At 39.7% G+C, this 21,290-nt stretch overlaps 1 protein-coding gene across 3 annotated transcripts in view; it reads right to left on the bottom strand.

Annotated features, from left to right (window-relative positions):
* GRM7 (glutamate metabotropic receptor 7) overlaps positions 1-21,290 on the bottom strand; it is a 921,897-nt gene that overhangs the window by 152,514 nt on the left and 748,093 nt on the right. The gene's annotated exons all lie outside the window — the stretch shown is intronic.

Raw genomic sequence — 21,290 nt, 5'->3', positions numbered from 1 at the left:
TCAGACAGGCCAAAAATACTGAAGTAATTTAGGAAACCTGAGAAGAGAGAAAACCAAGTATTTAGATCCTGCAGGTGAAATCAGGTAGACCTTCTTGGGCTTGACCTCCTAGCCTCAAAATGACAAATGATAGAAAATCTTCAAAAGTCCAATATGAGATTCCTGATTGAAATTTCCAGCCAAGCAAACTTAGGCTGTCCTAGATAATAAATTAACACTTGCTGCACCTCTATAAATAACTAGGCTGAGCCTCATGAGGCCGGTCTTATTTTATAATCAAGAATAATTTTTTTTTTTGAGATTACTTGTGGTCAAAAGGAGGACTACAAGAAAATTGGGAATAAGTGTATAATTAATAAGTGTCTCTGTTGGAAAACTATGCATTTTCTTGTTTGTTTTTGTTTTTTTTTTTTTTTTTTTTTTGAGCAAGCCCTTCCAGATTATCTGATTTGAACTTTCATTGTCTTTGAGCTATTTCACACTCTGTAACTTGCAGTTAATTCGGGGTAATGCTAAAATATTCTTGTCTATAGACAGGTCAATTTTGTCCAGTATGTCCAGAAGTCAAACTTATTTCTCTGTTCCCACACAATAGTGAAAGTCAATTTTGTGTCTACTTGAACATCCATTTCAACTTTTTTTATTCCATATAAATTTGTGCTTCTTTGATTTCGCCTCTGAATTGGTTGTATTATGTGCTTGATGCCCTCATTAATAATGCTCTGAGTTCTACAAAAACAATCTTAAACATGTATTTATTAACATTTTTTTGAAATTACTTGCAAAGCTGGATTTTTAAAAACAGTATCAAAATAACTTATATCCCCCCCTCTCCTTGGCTGAAACCTATGATAAATATAATAATCAGAGTAAAGCAGACAAAAATCTAATCATCCTAGACCTGACACTCTGAAAGAATAGATACAAAATAAATACCAAAAGGGGAGAGCAACAAATAAAATGAATCCATAAATTAGTACATTTGAAAGTGACAGTATTATGAAAAAAATACAAGACATCACTGATATGAGCTGCTATTCTGGACATTTAACTCAGTGGCACAGTTTTTCTCCAGGAGCTAACAAAACCTAGAAGGATAATTCTTGAGATTCTAGTGCCATTTGTGGTATATCAGGGTCTTGACTTCTGTGACATATACTATAAAATGGCAGAAATTTCTGGGCTGGGGCACTTGGAAAACCAAAAGTAACAGCTTCAAATAAGTGACAATGTATTAACCAGTCATAACCTTCTTTCCCCTATAGGTTACCAAAGGCAGCCTCAAGCATGTGAGTTAAAGTGCTGATTTGACAGAGAGATTGATTTTTGTTTCCATTAAATAAGATTTGTACTTGACCATGTGTACATCAGGTCTTTGGGAAAGAAATTTAAGCTCTGTTGTACTAACTGAAAATGGACAAGTTTAACTGAAAGACGCATGACTGGGCATTAGTGCAATATTCAATGGCAGCTAGAACTAGACAGACTTTCTTTATGATGTACAGTCTACACCACAGATTTGTAGGAAATCAGACAGCACAATTTTATTTCTGATCTCCCAATACAACGAGGTCACGAGATATCCCCCATTTTTGACAGCAGAAGGTTGGCTTACCCATGGTAACCTACAACACTGAAAAACTGACTTTCTTAACTCATACCCAACAAACCAGCAGGCCTTTGGAAATAGTAGAGGCGGCTAGAATACTTACTGATAGGTAGTAGTGATAGCAGAATACCCAGATTTTCTACCAGAACATCAAAGACAAAACTTGCAAGTCTTCAAAGAATTCCACATTGACTACCAGCCTACCTTAGAGAATTCTAACTTATAAAAAGTAATTTCTTCTGAAATAACTTTCTTTATTATGAAACAGTAGCAGGCAAATTAACTGCAATTGTGTCTTCATAAAAATTTCCATTCCAAGAGCTAACATTTCAGGAAATCAATGGAGGGCTAATTATGCATGAGTAGTCCCTGATGCTGAAAGCAGGGACACAAGGGACAGTACCGGAGAGACATGAATTGTTACCTCCCTGAGATAGTATCTCTCCTTCTGCTGATAGGCATATGAATCTGTACATAATTATAGGAAGAAGATGACTTTCCGTTCTTTCTTTTTAATCTCTTCTGTAGATGATAATCAGAGAGACAGATACTGAATGAATATGAGGTATAAAATATGACAACAGAGAAGAACTGTGTTAAATTTTGTTGTGCATTTTGTGTCCTTTCTTTCATAGTGTGTAAAGCCTGACTCACAGTGTGCCACCTGATTTAGGGGAAGAAGGGAATTGATTATTCAGAAGCCTGAGATGCTTCTATTTCCCCTGCACATTCTTGAGTGAAATTCTACTCTAAATGCATAAAAAAAAAAAAAAAAGCAGGCTGCCTATAAACGTCATCCCTTTATAGACTTGCTCTCCCATACCTTCTTTTCCAAGGAAATGTGTTTAACAAACATAGAATGACATTTTTTTCTGCTAACACATGGCCTCTGATGGGCCTCCCTGAAGAGATGTGTGTCGTTGACTCCGCTGGTTCCCCACCTTGCATTTATCCCTTCCTATTTCTAGCATAGCTTATCATTTGCTAAGTTTTCAATCAGGCCCTCCTCAGCTGCGGACAAAGATGCTCATCAGTCTTACCCATCAATACATGATATTATGCTGGCAGGTCTTCTTGGTCTGGGCAATGACATTCATTCTAATTTGGCCCAGTGAGACTGAAGGGAAGATCACATTTCCCATGGTTAAAGGTGAGGGTCTCTTCCTTTCAACCATATAGAAACAAAGAAGCACACGGCCCCGGCTGCTACTAACAGCATCCTGTAAGCTTGACTGCAGACAGCAAAATTAAAGCTTGGAAAGAGCCCGAGTTTTCCAGGTTTCAGAGACACTGACCACATTGAACCCTAAAACTGATCACCTTTGGACTTCATTAGCACGTTTCTCCTTAGTATTCAAGCCGTCCTGAGTCAGGTTTCTAGTCTTTGCAGCCCAAATCATGTTAAAGAGAGAGAACTTTTTATGTACCTTTTCTCTAAGAATTAAACTTGAGCAGTCTATATTAAATAGCTAGATCCCTGAACAGTTATCTTTTCCAACTTTCTATTTTTTCACTTATTCATTCAACATATATTTATTTAGCATCTGCAGTCTGCCAAAAACTTTAATATACTGATCCAGCTAATTTATGATCTAATACAGATTATTTTAAGCTCTTAGGTGCCCAAGACCTCTTGACAGTCCAAGGAAACCTATGGACTCCTTCTTGCCATATTGCTTTTAGATGCACGGGACCAAAAAAAAAAAAAAAAAGCACTACAAAGAAAACCATGTATATCAATATACAGTTATCAAAATGTTTTTAAAAATTGTGACATGCAGAGAAGCACACAAATGCTTCTTTATTGATGATTTAAATAACAAGATCACGGCAGAAGGTTTAATAGCCAGCATAATTTAAAAGTAGTGATGAACATAAAAGAGATATTGAGATAGCTACAAGTACAATGTGGTTTGAATATGTATGTGTTTTTTTTTATGTGTGTGATTTTTAAAATGTGCGAAGATCCCGTGGCAGGACACAGTATAGTACGTATGGGGGATTAAGGCCAGTGTGGCTGGGTCACAGAAAGTTAGAAAAAAATGATATAAATAAGGTTGCTTAGGTGCATATATGTTGCTTTTCTCTCTCTTACGCTTTCCTTTTCTCTCTCTTTCCCTGTCTCTTGCACACACACACACACACACACACACACAACTATAGAAGGGAAAGAGCACATGACTTGGCTAAAATAGCACATGAGAAGGCAAAAATGGACCTGCATATGCAGTTTTTGAAACAAATGGGGCCACTTATCAATTCAGTGAAATGTTAATTTTCCTAAAGACACTATAATCTATAGTCAATTACAATAAAAAGAAAACCTTGGTTGAGATGCTATGGGCAAATGATAAGAGATTTTCCCAGTTCATTTAATAATCATAGACTTGAGGTGACTTTAAAATCCATTATATGGATAAGGAAACTGATGCCCAGAGAGGAGAAAGTAACAAATGAGGTTACATGGGTGGACAGTGGCAGAGCCCGACATAAACCCTGGTCTTTCACTTGAATTCATGCTACTCTGTTGCTTCGGAACACCCAGTTCAACACGACAGGCATAACAAGGTCATTTGTGCTGCTTACCAAGAGCTTTTATTGACAACTAAGGGCTCTAAGGAGAAATTCAAACAGAATTATCAAAATCTAAACTTGTCTTCTTGCCAGTCCCATCTCCCCACCTCAACTCCTGGGATTGGGAATGAGAATTTTATTTGATGTGTCTCTCATCTAACCGACATTTCTCTGTGATAAAGAAAATCCATTTCCCACTAAATTAAAATTGCTTTTTCATCCTAACAAACACGATACCCCTGGTACACGCCAGAATAAAAATAAATTGATTTTTAAGTATCCACTGGAAAAAAAAATAACAATAAGAAGCATAAAAACCATGGTGCCATTGTATGCCTTTTGAACAATTTAGCTACAGAAATGGATTCCTTTCCTGGAGACAGCCATTATATCTCTATGATGGCAACACTTCAGGGCAGTTCAGCAGCTTCATTAAAAACTGCAGTCTTCAAGATATTTTGCCTGAATGATGCCAAATGACCTGTTTGCTTAACATGTTGCCAAGGTGATAAGATAGTTAATGGAATATACCATTCTATCACTCAATAAAAGAGAATAACTTTTAAAAAGCATCTCAACAACCTTTATGTCCTTACTAGAAACCCTCCAACCATGTATGTCAGGGTTTTAAAAGCCAGCACCCATGGTGTGCTCCAGAAACAACAGATGATACCTAGGGATGCAAGGGCTCAGTTTGCCCCAATACCTTGACCTCTGGGAGACCAAGATCCATTTTTCTGTCCTTCTATCAGAAGGACAACTGTCCTTCTGACAACCCCTCCTCCAAAATGAGCTTGTAAAATACTTGCAGAATCATACAAAGACTGCTTCTCTGTGCAGTGCTCTGCTAGTCACTGGGAATGTATCTTTCTTTTGATACTAAAGCAAGCATAGACAGATGTCTTTGTGCCCACCTCTGGATCTAAGAGCACAGACTCCGTACTAAAACTCACACACCAGATATCGGTGCAGAACTGAAGCTAATGCTTTGAGGACCAGGATTTCTCATCACTCAGGTTACAGGAACTAAAGGTTAAATAGATGTCCATAATATATCATTAAGTGATGCTCTGAACCTTTTTGGAGATTTACAACAACAAGTAGGAAGTAAATGTATTTTAGTTTCATGATTAAAAAAAAAATCACAGAAGAATACTAAAAATCCCCAGTGTTTAACTTGTATGGAAAATATTAATTTTATAATAAAAAATCAAGTAGGTAGGACATCTCTGAATAACCAAAAAGCCCCTATGAAAAGATAATCTGGTACTCTAAGTGCATTGTAGGAAGCAAAATTTGCATTTGTCCCATTAAATGAAATCAGTGCTGCCACTGATGATGGGTCCCTAGACAGGTCCCTTCAAATCTGAGCCTCTGTTCTCAGATCTGTGGAATAAAAGAACTGGACTAGAGCCTATCTATAGTTCCTCTGGGTCAAATATCTTGAGAGTGGGGCATCTCTTCTAAGAGACATATATAAAATTTAAGGGAAAAAGTTAAGTCCCTGTATCCTTGCCCTTTGCTCTGATTGACTCTATATAACTTCACTATATCCAAGCTTGGAGTCCTTCTGAAAAGACATATGCATGTTTCAAGTCATCACTGCTCTATATTTAATCCACCAAAGTCAATTATTGATTATTTCACTATTGATGCAAATGCTTATTTTTTCATCATGGAGAAATCCTTCTGCTCTGTCAAGAATTATCTGTGTCTAGCCCACTTTGAAGTGTGTCTCATTAAATGCAGAATTGCCAACAGGATTTTCAGAAGCCTGAGCAAAGGTCGCAACTTTTAAGATTAATTTTACAATTGTTTCAAGGATTAAAAAGTCCTATTTGATTTAATATCCTCTGAAGGACAACTTCAAGACCCTTGTGATCAAAGCTTGGGAGCATGAGACCCTTTCCATGTAACTGATAAAAATGTTTTAAACAAAGTTTCTGTCCTCCACTATAGGGGTTGGAGCCATTTTGTCTCTATGAGGGAGAATGTTAGATAAATGGGTGGGGAGCATAAGGGGAGTGCACCTGCGTTATCGAAGGACACGTTGTTGGTGACATTGCCTGCTGTTGCAGAGATAGTGATCACCTTAATACCCATGTACTCCCTTCCATCTCAGATATTCATTCTCTCACCCCTCCCATGCTGCTGTGACCTCATAAGTTGTGGGTTACAGACAGCATCCCTGGAAGACAGAGAAGGGCTGCCCAAACTTTATCACACTTTACTTGGTCAATAACCACTAGGATATGGAGATTCATCATTTATGTCATATTCCAGCCTATACTAATACACTCATTACACTGACATTTAGCCAAGCGTTTCGTGATCACTGCTCCTCCCTCAACCCCCAGCTTTGTGTTCCTTATCTGTGATACACTGGATCCCAGAACTGAAGAACAGACTTGTGAGATTCAGAAAAGGTTCTGATTTGCATGCAGATTTTATGGCTGAACAAGGTTCAAACTTCAAACATATGCATCCCACAGTCCAGAGGAATTTGTCCTCTAGTCTTCCTGAGAATGAAACTCTCTCATTCTGTTCAGAGGAGTAGGAGGTAGAAAGAGAAGGGAGAGCCTTGTTGTCTCAGACAGACTGTTGTCTATCCCCTGATGGCCCCATTCCTCATCTGTGATGTGACCTGACTGACTGAAGACTATGCTACTTCCTGTTCTAGCTTTCCTTCATTCCTGGAATCTGCCAGCACTATTGATCTATTCAATGATAGGTGCAGTTCCAACTGCTCACACCTCCGTGGTTCCAGAAGATAACATACTTTAAAAATCTCATCCTCATGGAAACAAACAAACAACAACAACAACAAACTCAAGCTCCACCATTACACAAAGAGATCCTAGATCAGAAGGCTTGAGATATATTCCATCTAATGGATGGAGGCATCACACCTCCTCATACACAACAGTCCCAGGAATTGATGTGATAAAGCCAGTACATCCAATTCCAGTCAAGAAAGACAATCCAGCAGTCAGCTGGACTGCAGGCTCAGCAAACTATGGCCCATGGGCCATATCTGCATATTTGTGTATTGCCCACAAGCTAAGAATCGTTTTTACATTTTTGAAAGGTTGTATAAAACAAGTAAGCAAATGAACACTTATCACTTTAGTAATGATTAAGTTTTCTCTCTCTGCAAGACTGTCTTCACCATCCAAACATTGTCTTCACCATCCAAGCACTCTCCCTTAAGCTTAAGCTTCTAACCTCTACCTCCAACTTGGGTCTTTGCAGCTACATTTGGGTTGTTTATAGAATCCTTATAGTCAGTCCCGTGAAAGCCTTCACCGGGCTCACTGATGCAACTTTCTCCCCTCGCATCCTTTCTCACATCTACTTTAAACAAGCTTTTACCTCTGCCATTCCAGCAAACCACTCTCTAAGGTCTCCTGTGATGACAGCATTGCCCAAGCCCATGTTCATGTTCACATCTCAGTCTGCATCTTTCTCAACTTTTCAGTAGCATTCGGTCATTCTCTCCTCCTCCAAACCCTTTCTTCTATGTGTATCTAGGAAATGGTTCTCCTCCTCTCTAGCTGCAGGTTCTCATGTGCTTCTTTTGCCACCTTTCCTTCCTTCTTCCCTAGTTTTAAATATGGGAGCATCCTCAGGATCATTCCTCCACCTTCTCTGCTTATAATCATGCCTAAATGACCTCACTGAGTCTCAAGGTTAATGTATCATTTGTAATCTGCTAACTTCCAGCACTTCTCCTGAATTCCAGAATTGGCTATCCAACTCCTAACTCCTAACTTCACCATTTTTCATAGCGATCTCAAAGTTAACATGTCCAAAATCATACCCCTCCCTGCACCAAATCTGTCCCTTCCACAGCCTCTTCCTTTTCAGGAAATATCATTGCCATCCACTCAGCTATTGACACCAACAACCATGGGACTCACACAGATTTCTCTCTTTTGTTTATACCCCCTATAAAGACAGTCACCAAATTCTGTCCAGGCCATATTTGCTTCTCCAAACTCAAGCCACGTTCAATAATTCCAGCCTTGTTTCTCCAGGCCAGGAGAACATCAACTCTTACATGGATTTCAGTTATTATACCTGACTCACCTCCCTTCTTCAACTTTTACCCCTAGAGTCTGTTCTTCAAATAGCCAGGAAGTCTTTGTAAACTATAAATTGGATCATGTCATTCTCTTGCTCAAAACATTCCAATAACTTTCCATAAAAATGTAGAGTAAAATTGAAATTGCTTACCATGGCTCTTGGCTCCACTGTCAAATTCCTGCCTCTGTAAGTTCCCCTCCTACCTGCTCCACATCCAACACACTAACCTCCTGCTTCTTCCTCTTGCCAGTCATGCCTCTGTCTCAGCACCTGGCATTTGGTTGTCCCTTTATCTGGAGTATTCCTCCCCACCATCTGCTCCCCTCCCAGATGTATTCATAGCTTCTTTCTCCTCTTTGTTCTCTGCACAAATGTCACTCCCCAAAGAGGCCTTCCCTGACTACTTGCTCTCTCTCCAACCTATCATGTCACAACATTTAAGCAACTGGTATTACAGGTTCATTTTCTAATTAATTTAACATTGGCCTCTGCACCAGCATGGAAGTGCCATTAAAAAAGGAAATTTAATTCCTTAACTCTTTTATTCCCTAGAATGGATGCTCAACAAGTATTTGCCCCCCCCCAAAAAAAATGAAATAAAGAAGAAAGGGGAAAAGGAGGTATCTAGGCACCTCAGCGTGAATGAGTTTAACAGATTATGTTTGCCCTCCGGATCTTTCTCAATAGTAAGTCAGTGTAACTGTCACTTCCTCACTGAAGCCTTCCATAACTACCAGTCTGAAGGAGCACTGCTCTCCACAGCCACTCTCCATTCTCACTTGCCTGTTTTAGCTTCTTCAGAGCATGTATGACTATCAAAGTATCTGAAGACTGTTTTCTCTCACTAGAATGAAAGCTTAATCTTGTCAGTTGTGCTCCCTCTCCAAGGCCTGGATAATGACAGGTATACAGTTGGTAGTCCTAAAGCTACATTGAATGAGTGAATCAATCAATAAGTCAAATGACTGAGTAGATCATTCCTTTGCAGTAGAAGACACCACAGGATAGAATATTAGAAAATGTGGTGGCAACAGAAACATACAGAGAGGGAGGAGGGAAGCAAAAGACAGAAAGGTCAGGGAATAGAAAATTACTTTACTCTTCCTTCCACAATGATGTTGAGTTGACACTTTTAGCCCTATGAGAGGTTGGGCAACTCACCATCTGCTGGTTTCTCCTAGATTGTGTATCTTGTCTTGCTCATGGTGTGAGGGCCCGGAGCTTTGAGAAGAGCCTGCAGATGTTTCAGTAGAAACATCTCAGCTCAGGGATGTGTCTAGAATCTCAGAGGAGCTCTGGCTGCAGCTTACCTCTGTTACCTGCTTTGATCTGAAATGTTTCTGATGGGTTTCCAGAATGAATGCTGCCAGAAGCCTGTCTAAGAGACAGGTTTAGAGATTTTGCCTTTTTAAAAATGCACCCTGCTGTCAGTCCAGCCACTACTGTATTTACAGAAAAGATGTTAATAAACAAATGAACTCATTAGAATGCCAGAACAAGGATAATCACTATAATCTAGGTTCTCAGTAAACTGAAAAGTTTACCTCTTGGTCATCTATTTCCAGTGGATGGAACAGTGGCAGGCTACAAGGTACAGCTGTGCGGGCTACACACTGTACAACTCCGTGGAGGGACATTTCCAACAGAGTATGTATGAAAAACAGACCCTGGCATTGTGCAAGATATAACCTGCAAGACTCAACATTGTGATCCTGATTCATGGCATGTGGAACATCGAGGTTCTCTATAAAATGTGCTGAATGAATCAGGGAGGAGGATATACATGGGAGGCTCATTTGCTGTCAGGAACTATCTTAGATGGCCCCTGACCAGGTGGGTGGGGCCTGAAAAACCCACCTCTTTTTAGAAGGAAAAAATAAAGAAATAGGGTCCATAATCCTGGTGCATTACCTATAGAATTTGCCTACTTGAGGGAAGTTGTAGAACCTTGCCTACCTACCTGGTCTGATAAAGTGGGTTCCCCAAAGGGAGGAAAAGGAGGTGTTTATGCTATAAATCACTTTTATTTCAATTTTCATTCCATGGATTATGTCAAGAACATAGTTGCAAAAACTCTATCAAATATATGTGTGCTTCTGAAACTGCTGTCTACCTCTCTGATACTGCTCTGGGCTCTCTACAGTTTTCTTCTTCTTTCAAGCAACCCAAGTAATCTTTCTAAAACATTATTCAGGCTCTCAAGTCTCTTGTTGTTCCCAATCTTGTTCAGAATGGATTCTAAAGCCCTGCTCGAACATCCCCCGTTCTCCCTTCCAGAACCCATTTCCTACTTCCATCCTCTATAGTCCAGCTTCTATTTCTCCAATCATACTCTGAGCAACTCTGCCCATGCTATTCCTTGGCAACTTGGCCTCTGCTATCTCATTTCATGCAGATTTCTGCACCTCCTCTAAGAAGTCCTCACTGACCAGTCCCAACCAAAACAAGAACCCCTGCAAGGTCTATTCCAGACCTGTCTTTATTTCTCCTACTTCTTTCTGTTGTTACCCATTTATTTGAATACTGTCTCACTTTTCCTACAAGAATAGAATTTCTCTGAGGTCACAGATTTGTCTTATTCTCACTGTTTCATCCCTACTACATAGAAAAGTACCTGACACATATTAGACATTCAATAAGTATGTGTGGTGATGGATGAATGAATGAATGAATGAATCAATCAATCAATCAATGTTTGAAGTTGGAAACTGTCAGAAACAGCAAACTGGACAAACACAGAAGGTCAGGAGAAAAGAAAGCTATAAAAATGGGACCATTCTGGGGCGCCTGGGTGGCTTGGTGGGTTAAAGCCTCTGCCTTCAGCTCAGGTCATGATCCCAGGGTCCTGGGATCGAGCCCCGCATCAGGCTCTCTGCTCAGCGGGGAGCCTGCTTCCTCCTCTCTCTCTCTCTGCCTGCCTCTCTGCCTACTTGTAATCTCTGTCTGTCAAATAAATGAATAAAATCTTAAAAAAAAAAAATGGGACCATTCTTTCATAAGCTGCTGCTTGATTAAGCTGCACTTTAAAAATATCATAGGAGGAATCCTGTGGGGCAGTTGTGACATGCAATGATCTCATTAAAATTGTATTCTATATTTAATGTATTTATTTATTTTTTTCAGCGTAACAGTATTCATTGTTTTTGCACAACCCCCAGTGCTCCATGCAATACGTGCCCTCCCTATGACCCACCACCTGGTTCCCCCAACCTCCCACTCCTGCCCCTTCAAAACCCTCAGGTTGTTTTTCAGAGTCCATAGTCTCTTATGGTTCGCCTCCCCTTCCAATTTCCCTCAACTTCTTTTAAAATTGTATTCAAATGCAAAAATTTTATTGTTGAATCAGAGCTGGAGAGATGCACCCATTTTAAAAGGTCTTCTGTGGTCTTCCTAGACCCTGTATTTCCATTATTGCATAATTACATATGGGAGACCTAATGGTTGGTCCCAGGAAGTTATCAGCCCACTGAGGTCTGTTCAAACTTAATTGTTGTTAGGCTGAACACCAGGACAGGGTTGGTGCAAGTATTCAGTTTCCCTGTATTTTCCAGCACAAACTGCCTTCTCTTGAGCAATGAGGAAATGGCAAGTACCTGGTATATAAGGGGATAAGGAAGATGAAGTTTTTCTTATTCTTTTACAATATATATTAGTCCCAAAGAAATTTTGAAAAATATATTGAAACTAGATGATAGATGATGATGCTAATACCACAAATAAAAATGTCTACACTTTATTGAACATTTAACATGTATCAGGCACTGTTCTGTGTACTTCATATGAAATAAATGAATGTAACGTTAAATCTTTCAAAACTGAAGTCAGATCATTTTGCCTTCATACATAACCCTCTAAAGTCTTCCTATTTCAAAAAAAAATTAAAAAAAATAAAGTCTTCCTATTTCATCTATTCTAATGCCATATGAACCAGTACCTTGTTCTCTGTTCTTCAATCCCCTTTAACTACTATGTTCTTCCTTACTTCTACTGTCTTCCTTTTTATTTCTGAGCTATTCCTGACATGTTTCTCCCTGAGGACCTTTGCACTTGCTGTTCCCTCTACCTGGAATGCTCTTCCAGGGCTCCTCATGGTTTGCTTCTTTAAATTTCTGCCCAAGGGTTATCTTCTCAGTGGAGCCTTCTCTGAACACCAATTCAGAATTGCAAATGCCATCTCCCCCATCCTGGCACTTCTGTTTCCCTTGGTTTCTTCATATTACTTGTCATAGTCTAACATTCTCAGTCTCTTTTATCTATTTAAAGTCTAACTTCAGGGTACCTACGTGGCTCAGTCAGTTAAGCATCTGCCTTCAGCTCAGGTCATGATCCCGGGGTCCTGGGATCCAGTCCCATGTTGGGCTCCCTGCTCAGTGGATTGCCTGCCTCTCCCTCTCCCTCTGCCAGTCCCCCTGATTGTGCTTCCTCTCTTTCAAGTAAAAAATAAATAAATGAATTTTAAAAATGTCTATCTTCCCTCCACCACATTACTGAGTATAGACTGGGAAATTTATCTCCTTCATTTTCCTGATGCTTCCTCAACATATACAATAATGCCCAACCCGTGTACACATGTGCAATTAGTTAACTCATTCAATCTTCATGATAACATTTTGAGATACATATTATGCCATTTCTCATTTTACAACAAAGGAAACTGAGGCACACAAAGATCAAGTAATTTGTCCAGGATATCAGAAATGACTACTTCTATTGTCGATGTCCACACTCGTGATTATGGTAGTTATGTGAGACAGGCTTTCATTGCACATTTCTTTGTCCTTACCCAGCTCTGGGGCCAGAGTCACTTAACCTCTGTGAGCCTCTATTTTCTCATTTGTAAATGGGTGGGTGTTAACATCTATTCAGAGTTTGGTGTGGAGTTTTAAAGAGAAAATATATACAAAGCGTTGAGTCTAGAGATCGATGCATAGAAAATGCTCAACCATTGATACTCCAGACTTGATAATTTGCGCCATCATTTTTTAAAAATCCCAAGTAGTAAGTACATTGTATGATAGATCTACAATGCATTTAACCACTTTCCTTTGGCCAGACATTTCGATTCTGATGAATATTCGGATACCTCCATCTTTAGGGAAATTTCCAATTTCTTCCTTATCCTAAACTCTTAGAAATGGAACTACTATGTCAGAAGTCATTTATATTCTAAAAGCTCTTGGTGCATAGCATTAAACAGGCCTTCCTTATGACTTGATCAGTTTAGTGATGTGATAGAGGTCTTAAATATTGCTATGATTGCAATCATATTATAACATCCAGTATACCAAGTTAACATATTGTATATCTTAAATTTATACAACATTATATATCAAATATATTTCAATTAGAAAAAGGAAAAAAACAGATGTTATCATCCATTTGTAATTAATAAGAATATCCATTTTCCGTCACCACCATGTATATTGGATTTTTTCATCTTAAGTATTCTGAAGACTAAAAAAATGGTTTGAGATTGGGTATTTTTATAAATAATTTGGTAATTAATTAAAAAAAATAATTTCCACAATCAGTTCCTCCAATTTAGAAGGACTCTATCTAAGAGTGCCTGATCATCTTTGAAATTTGCCTTGTTTGTGCAGTCTTCAAGACCATACTGCTCCGGCCAATCCTTCTCATTTCTTTCAATGGAGCTACTTTGTAATGGTTTTATATTGAAGGCTGGGGTTGCATCTTACTCCAAAATAGATTCATTCATTTATCTCACCCACTGAAATTTACTGAGCATTTACAAATTCCAGTCCCTGAGTTGCCATTTGGGACCATAGAGATACAGAGTAGAGCCAGATAAACCAAGTGCTTGCACTCAAGATACTTACATTTATGAGGAGACACAGGCAAAATTATGTGAACAACAATTACTGATACTACTTATTGAAAAACAGGAAGAAACAGGATGTATTGGGCTAGAGAGAACTTTAGCTGGGATGGAAGAGTTAAAAGACCCCTTTGAGATGAGTCTGGAAGCTGAAATCTGAATAATGAGAAAGAAAAGTTTTGGAAGACAGCATTCTCGACAGATGGCACATCCTGTATAAAGGTGCTAGGAAGAAAATGACCACAGTATGTTCAGGGGCAGGAGTTAATATCAGCAAGATGAAGAGAAATCAGCAAGCATGAGAAGCATAGGAAATGGGGGTCAGAAAGATCCACTAAGGCAGGGGCAGCAAACTTTTTTGGTAAAAGACCAGATTATAAGTATTTTCTGCTTTGCAAGCCATATGATCTCTGCCACAACAGCTCAACTCTGTCATTGTAGCATGAAAGCAGCCACTGGCAGTATGTAAATGAATGATCGTGGCTGTGTTCCAATAAAACTTTATTTATGAAAACAAGCAGCTGGTTAGATTTAGCCCACCAGCCAGTTTTTGACCCTTGTTCCAGATCTCACGGACTCTAAGGAAGTTTAAATGCTATAATTTGCATGGTGACAAAGAGGCAATACTAATATTCACACTACTACTACTGCTACTAATATCCATGGGAAGCCACTGGGGAATTCTTTTTAAGAAAAGAGAGGAATAGGATACCCAATTGTTGGGGTGTTAAGGCTTGACATGTTACAGGCCCTGAAAAATCAATGCTAAGTAACAAGGGCCATTCTCAAAGACAAAGTATTTGAAAACTCTCTGAGAATATCCAGTTCAGGGGTGGTAGGCACTGGAAGAAAAAAAAATAGTGCTATTACGGGGAACATTTGCTGTTTTGGTGCATCTAGTAACCCGGTGTTTTTAGACCCATGCAATGGGAAACACTGGATCAAAAAATTGATGGTTGATTATAAGCCAAGCAATCAGTTGGAACATAAAGCTGAATGGAAGTACACAGACACGTTAGAGAGACAATTTTCAATTTTAGGCACCTGAGGACCCGTTAGACACCAGCACTTTTGTATCAGGCAGACTGATTGCTGGCATCACTGTTAAGGAATCATTCCCTCACATTTTCCTTTCCTAACAGCTGTAGTGGGAAACTGGATTTCTATGACAAAATGAAACAATAGGCCCCTCCATTTCCCAAAGCTCTTTATTAGGATCTAAAATTTAACGAGCTCACTTACCAATCATCCACACAGCTCAAACCCTAGCATCAGATGGTGAGTCTCCTCTGCCATAAGCATTCTTACAGTAGCCAGTTCATTTCCTGTCAGCTGTTTGCCTCTGTCTGTTGTTTTTTAGGTTTTGTGCTATTTTTTTTTTAAGATTTTATTTATTTATCTGACATACAGAGATCACAAGTAGGCAGAGGCAGGCAGAGAGAGAGAGAGAGAGAGAGAGAGAGAGGAAGGGAAGCAGGCTCCCCGCTGAGCAGAGATCCCGATGCGGGGCTCGATCCCAGGACCCTGGGATCATGACCTGAGCTGAAGGCAGAGGCTCCAACCCACTGAGCCACCCAGGCGCCCCTGTGCTATATTTTTAATAGTGGAAAATCTGAAGATTCTGAGCCTGTTCCCCACTACACTCTAACTGGGTATTGCCCCAATTTTGAAATTAACACACAAGTTCCAAAGTCTGATAAAACCCTTATCCCTACTCCTGTCCACCCAGCAAGAATTCTGGGAAAAAGAAATGAGGAATTAGATTGAATTTCACTATGCAAATTGGAATTATCTATGTGGTTCTTTGTCTCTTGGTTAAATTTCTTAAAAAAAAAAAGAAAATGCACAGGATACTTCTATACCTCTCAAGATCTGGAACATTGGGGCGCCTGGGTGGCGCAGTGGTTTAAGCTGCTGCCTGCAGCTCAGGTCATGATTTCAGTGTCCTGGGATCGAGTCCCGCATCGGGCTCTCTGCTTGGCAGGGAGCCTGCTTCCTCCTCTCTCTCTCTCTGCCTGCCTCTCTCCCTACTTGTGATCTCTATCTGTCAAATAAATAAATAAAATCTTTAAAAAAAAAAAAGATCTGGAACATTAAACAAAGAGATAATTATTTTATTTCTGGGTTAAAACTAAGCACTCAGTTCAGCTGGCTTTAGGTGCAGCACTAGATAGTGGCCCTTGCCTCATCAACAATGCAATTTGGCCGTGGTATCCCAACCTAGTCACTTTGACAGGGCACTGGGAAGGTTGCCAGAGGAAACACAATGGACTTGATCAAATTGGAAAATTTAGCCAGCTTAAATACCTAAATACTTGGATGTGAAAACCCAATCATTACAAGCTGATCTGGGGTTTTGGGGATGTTGGCCAGAATCTCCCAGGTGTGAACAATTGAATTCTTATATATAAATCAAGCCTCATTGGAAACAATTTTAGCTTCCTAAAAGTGATAAATCAGCAAATCATATCACATCGACATTTAAAGTGAAATTGGAAAGCCTGCAATATAAGAAAGAAAATGGGACTTGCTGTTTCAATCATTCAGTTGCCCTTTTTTACTGGTAACCAGTTGTGCCTGACTGAGGTTCCTCCTTCAAGTGCATAGGGATATTTGAGAATCTCAAGGAATTGTTAATTTAGTGGTGTTGATTTGTCCTTTACATTCCTTGCTATAACGTACACTCAGCCTTTTCCTGTAATTTCTCTGTTGATAGTTTGTATACCCTTCTCTTCCCCAAAAACTCCATGTACATGAGACCTGAATAGGGAAGGGTGATTTTGTTCAGAGTTGAGAGTTGAGAAATTCCACATGAGTCCTTTTGAGGTCTAACTTCTTTCTTTCTTTCATTTATTTTTTTTGTTGTTGTTGTTGTTGTTTTTGTTCTTTTTTTGGATGTTGCTCAATTCCTGATGCACTGACTTCCCAACAGCTTTATGGCCAAATTCAGCTAGACCTAGAGAGCCAAATGTGGTACTAAGCTGGGGTAGAAAGCTTCCAAAGGCACAGGTGAACAAACTTGGCCTTCTGAGATTTTACAACTCCACAGCAGATGGCAGGCACCGTGACTCTAAGATCCAAGTGCCAGTCAGTTGAGGACAGCTTTATTCATTGGGAAATGCTTACAATTCAAAAGCCAGAGACAGTTATTATCCTTGGAAGAAACCAGAGTAGCAGTAACACAGTCAGGAAACCCAAAACCAGGGAGACTATGTACAGGAAATATTTCTAAATGTGTATAGTCTTCAAAGCCATTCTTACCAATGCTCATAATATAAATCAACAAGTACTGTGTTGTAGTCTCTCCTATAGGTTCTTCTCTACATGGGGACGGAGAGTATAGACTGGAGGCAGTGTTTCCCAGTCTCCTCCCCACCAACCATCCTAGGAAGCAGCGAAGGGAACAGGATTCTATTTCTCAGATCCCAGGTAACACTCCCTGGTATGGGAGGTTTTTTGGCTCCTTTACTGAAAGGGAAGTAAAGGTAGGCACAGCTGGATACCAGCTCTAATCCAATGTTTTTCCCCCAAGAGATTTGTCTCAATCTTTCTCATCCTTTGAATTATATACTCTCATGGAACCAAAAGTCTAAATATAGGAAAAGTCCAGTTAAATCATCACTGATAACCACTGTCTATCTCTCCAGGTTAGCATTTCACATATAAATTATAAAATGTTCTGCACCCAATTCTAATGTGTGGATGTCCCCCCCCCACACACACCACCAGGCAAGGCTTTGACACCTACTGGGTGTCCTGTAATTCAACCCAATTCTGATTCTTTCTACTTGGAGATTGCATCAGACTCTGTAAGGGCTCAGTCCTGTAAGACTGCACCTTCCCACTTCCACTTTAAATGCCAGTCTCAAGTTCAGGTTGTCACCTGTGCTTAAGACCTATAGGTTATAGATTAGAGGTTCCAACAACACCCTCCTTAGCTTTGATTAATTTCCTAGACTGCTTAACAGAACTGTTACTTACAGTAACAGCAAACAGTAAGTAAACGTACTTTTCACTTACTACATTACTGGGTTTTGGGCTTGTTTTCTTTTTGTTGTTAGGCTTTGCTTTCTTTTTGTTGTTTGGTTTCTTTTTGTTATTTGGTTTTTGTTGTTTGTTTTGTTGTTTGGTTTGTTTGTTTTAAAGATTCATTTATCTATTTGAGAGAGACAGAGAGAGAGGGCACACAGGCACTCACGAGTGCAGGGAGGGGCGGAGAGAGAGAATCTTCAGCCTAACTCTTCGCTGACCATGGAGCCTGACATGGGGCTTGATCCCAGGACCTGAAATCATGACCTGAGCTGAAACCAAGAGTCATACATTTAACCAACTGAGTCACCCAGGTGCCCTTTGTTTTGTGGGGTTTTTTTTTGTTGTTTGTTTGTTTGTTTTTTTTATAAAAGGATATAACTCAGGAACAGCCTGATGGGAGAGCTGCATAATGCTTAGGTATGGGGAAAGGATGCAGAGATTTCCTGCTCTTGAAGCATGCCATTTTCCCTAAATCTCAAAGCATTCATCAACCTGGAGACTCTCCAAACCCTGTCCTCTTGGTTTTTTATGAAGCCTTCATTATAGGCTTTATTGATTAAGTCACTTGTCAGTGGCAATCCATTCAACCTGCAGGTCAGGGAGTGGGACTGAAAGTTCCAACTTTCTAACAACATGGTTGGCTCTCCTGGTAACCAGTCCCTATCTTTCAGTAGAGTCCAAAAGTCACCTCATTAACATAGCAAAAGATACTTTCATCTCTTCATAAATTCCAGGGGTTCTAGGAGTTCTGTGCCAGAAGTGGAACAAAGGGCAAACATATCTTTCTTATTATAAATCACAGTATCACAACTATCATGCAAACCATAACTAATAAGCAAAGAGGAATCTTTTGAAACCATAAATCCAACAATGTCCCACACATCGCTGCTCTAAAATTCATTGTAGAACATTTCCCCCTTGTTGACTAAAAAACAAAATCAAGCATACAGGGTCCTTCAAGAATTCACCTCTCCCTGCCTCTTCATAGTTCATTCCCATCATTCCTCTAATTCATACTAACGCCTCTACTTTCAGCTTCCCCAAATACAGGACTATTTTACCTTCTGCGGACTCTCTTGCCTTGACCTACAATACAGTCTTTGCTAAGGGGACCCTGGGGTGGTAGGATACAGTTCTCCCTTACTGAGCATCTACCACAGGCTATAGAGTATTTGAAGAGCTCTTATATTGTAACTCATTTATATAATTCTAGTTTCATTACTGATACAGTTTATAGTTTCAGTACTGGCACATAGACTTGTAGGCATAAGAGCACTTAATGATTAAGTTTCAAGAAACTAGAAGAGGAGCAGAGAAGGAAGAGGGTTTCTGGCAAAGCGATTTTTAATGGCTTTATCGATATGCAACTGATGTATGATAAACTGCACACATTTGAAGTATGAAATTTGATTAGCTTTAACATATGCATGTGTCTGTGAACCCACCACTACAATTGAGAGAGTGAACGCATACATCACCCTCCAAATTTCCTTGTGCTCCTTTGTAATTCTTCAGTTCCCCACCCATCCCCGGCAAACAAATGATCTGCTTTCTCTCACTGGAGATTAATTTCAAAGTTAAAAATATTTTGCTATAAGTAGAATTATACAGCTCATATTCTTTTTGTCTGTATTTCTTCAGCGAGCCTAATTATGTAGGATTTAACCATGCTGTTTGACATATCAATAATCCATTGCTTTTTACTGCAGTATTCCATTCCATGTCTAGATCACAATTTGTTTATCTATTCAGCTATTGATGGGCATTGGGCTGTTTCCAGTTTCTGACTATTAAAAGTAAATCTACAAGAAAAAAATTATGTGCAAGTGTGTGTGGACATATTTGTTCATTTCTCATGGGTAGAGAGACAGGAGGAACGGCTAGAGTAGTACAGAAGGTGCATGCTTAACATTTTAAGAAACTTCCCAACTGCTTTCCAAAATGGTTGACTAACTTGCACATTCCCACTAGCATTATGTGAGAGTTCCAGTTGTTCCACACCCTTACCAATACCTGTGATCATCAGTTTTATAAACACTGTACTAAGCAATTGAAATATCTTATTTTCTCCTACACAAACCTAGAAGTAGGAATGATTATACACATTGGGCAGATGGAGGAACCTAGGACGTAAAAGGTTAAGTGACATATTCCCACTATGTAGAGTGATCAGGTTCAGAGCACCACAGCATGACAGGGTATGGAGGAATTGCCCTCTAGGACCACAGGGCACCTGGGACCTGCAAAAAATACTAAGTAGAGCAGTATCATGGTCTGTGCTATGGGTAACTCAGGATCCCAAACCTGGATATGGCAGCCCCCTCACTGTTCATCAGCAGACTGTTCTGTTATGATTTCCCATGCTTTGAGAAGAGTTGTTTCTGAAAATAACAGGTGGCCTTTGATGCTCAGAGAAATGCCAAAGAACAGAGATTTGTCTGACGTCCATACTATTTATAAAGGTGAGGCCTGGGTCTTAGGGACTGTATCCTTTGGAGGCTGAGATCTCAAAGTGAAAGACACTTTGGACTCTCAGGGGACACCCCACGGAGGACTGGTTCAAGACTTGCTGAGTTTTTCGTTTTAGCAGCAATTTCTCTTTCTTGAGCATCTCTCTATTCAAACCTTTAATGGCAGGGCCTTTTCTTTTAATAAGTAAGCTATTTCCTTATTCTCACTCAGTTCAGTTTTACAAAGGCTCTTGAATTTTAACTGCTGAACTAGCTCTTCTGGCGAAAGAAAGGGACTAAGATGGTGAAGACTCCAATTATCCCAGGTGACTGCACTTGAAATTAGATGATACATTATGAGGGGAGTACAGGAGAGCATTATCCCAAGCCATTGACTAATACCAGACATGCAAACAGCTGGTTTCAGAGTGCTGTTTGGAGAGGAGCTCAGTTATCATCAAGGTCACAGCAGGAAGCAGAAAGGAGATGGTTCCATATGCTTCTGATATGAATTTGAACAGACAAAACTGAACAACAAAGCAAGACCTCAACCACCAGTATGCTTGCCCATCACAGCATGAGTACACAAATGACCTCAGCCTAAGCTATGCACTGAGACACTTTTCTCAATTATGTTTAGATGCAAGGTGAAGGTAAGGATTTTTGTTTTAAAAGACATATGTATTTGAGTATAAGTATGTGT

The sequence above is a fragment of the Meles meles genome, chromosome 20 (assembly GCF_922984935.1).
Source record: "Meles meles chromosome 20, mMelMel3.1 paternal haplotype, whole genome shotgun sequence".
NCBI classification, from domain to species: Eukaryota; Metazoa; Chordata; class Mammalia; order Carnivora; family Mustelidae; genus Meles; species Meles meles.
The sequence above is the reverse complement of the archived record's forward strand: the minus strand, read 5'-3'. Positions and strand labels throughout refer to the sequence as shown.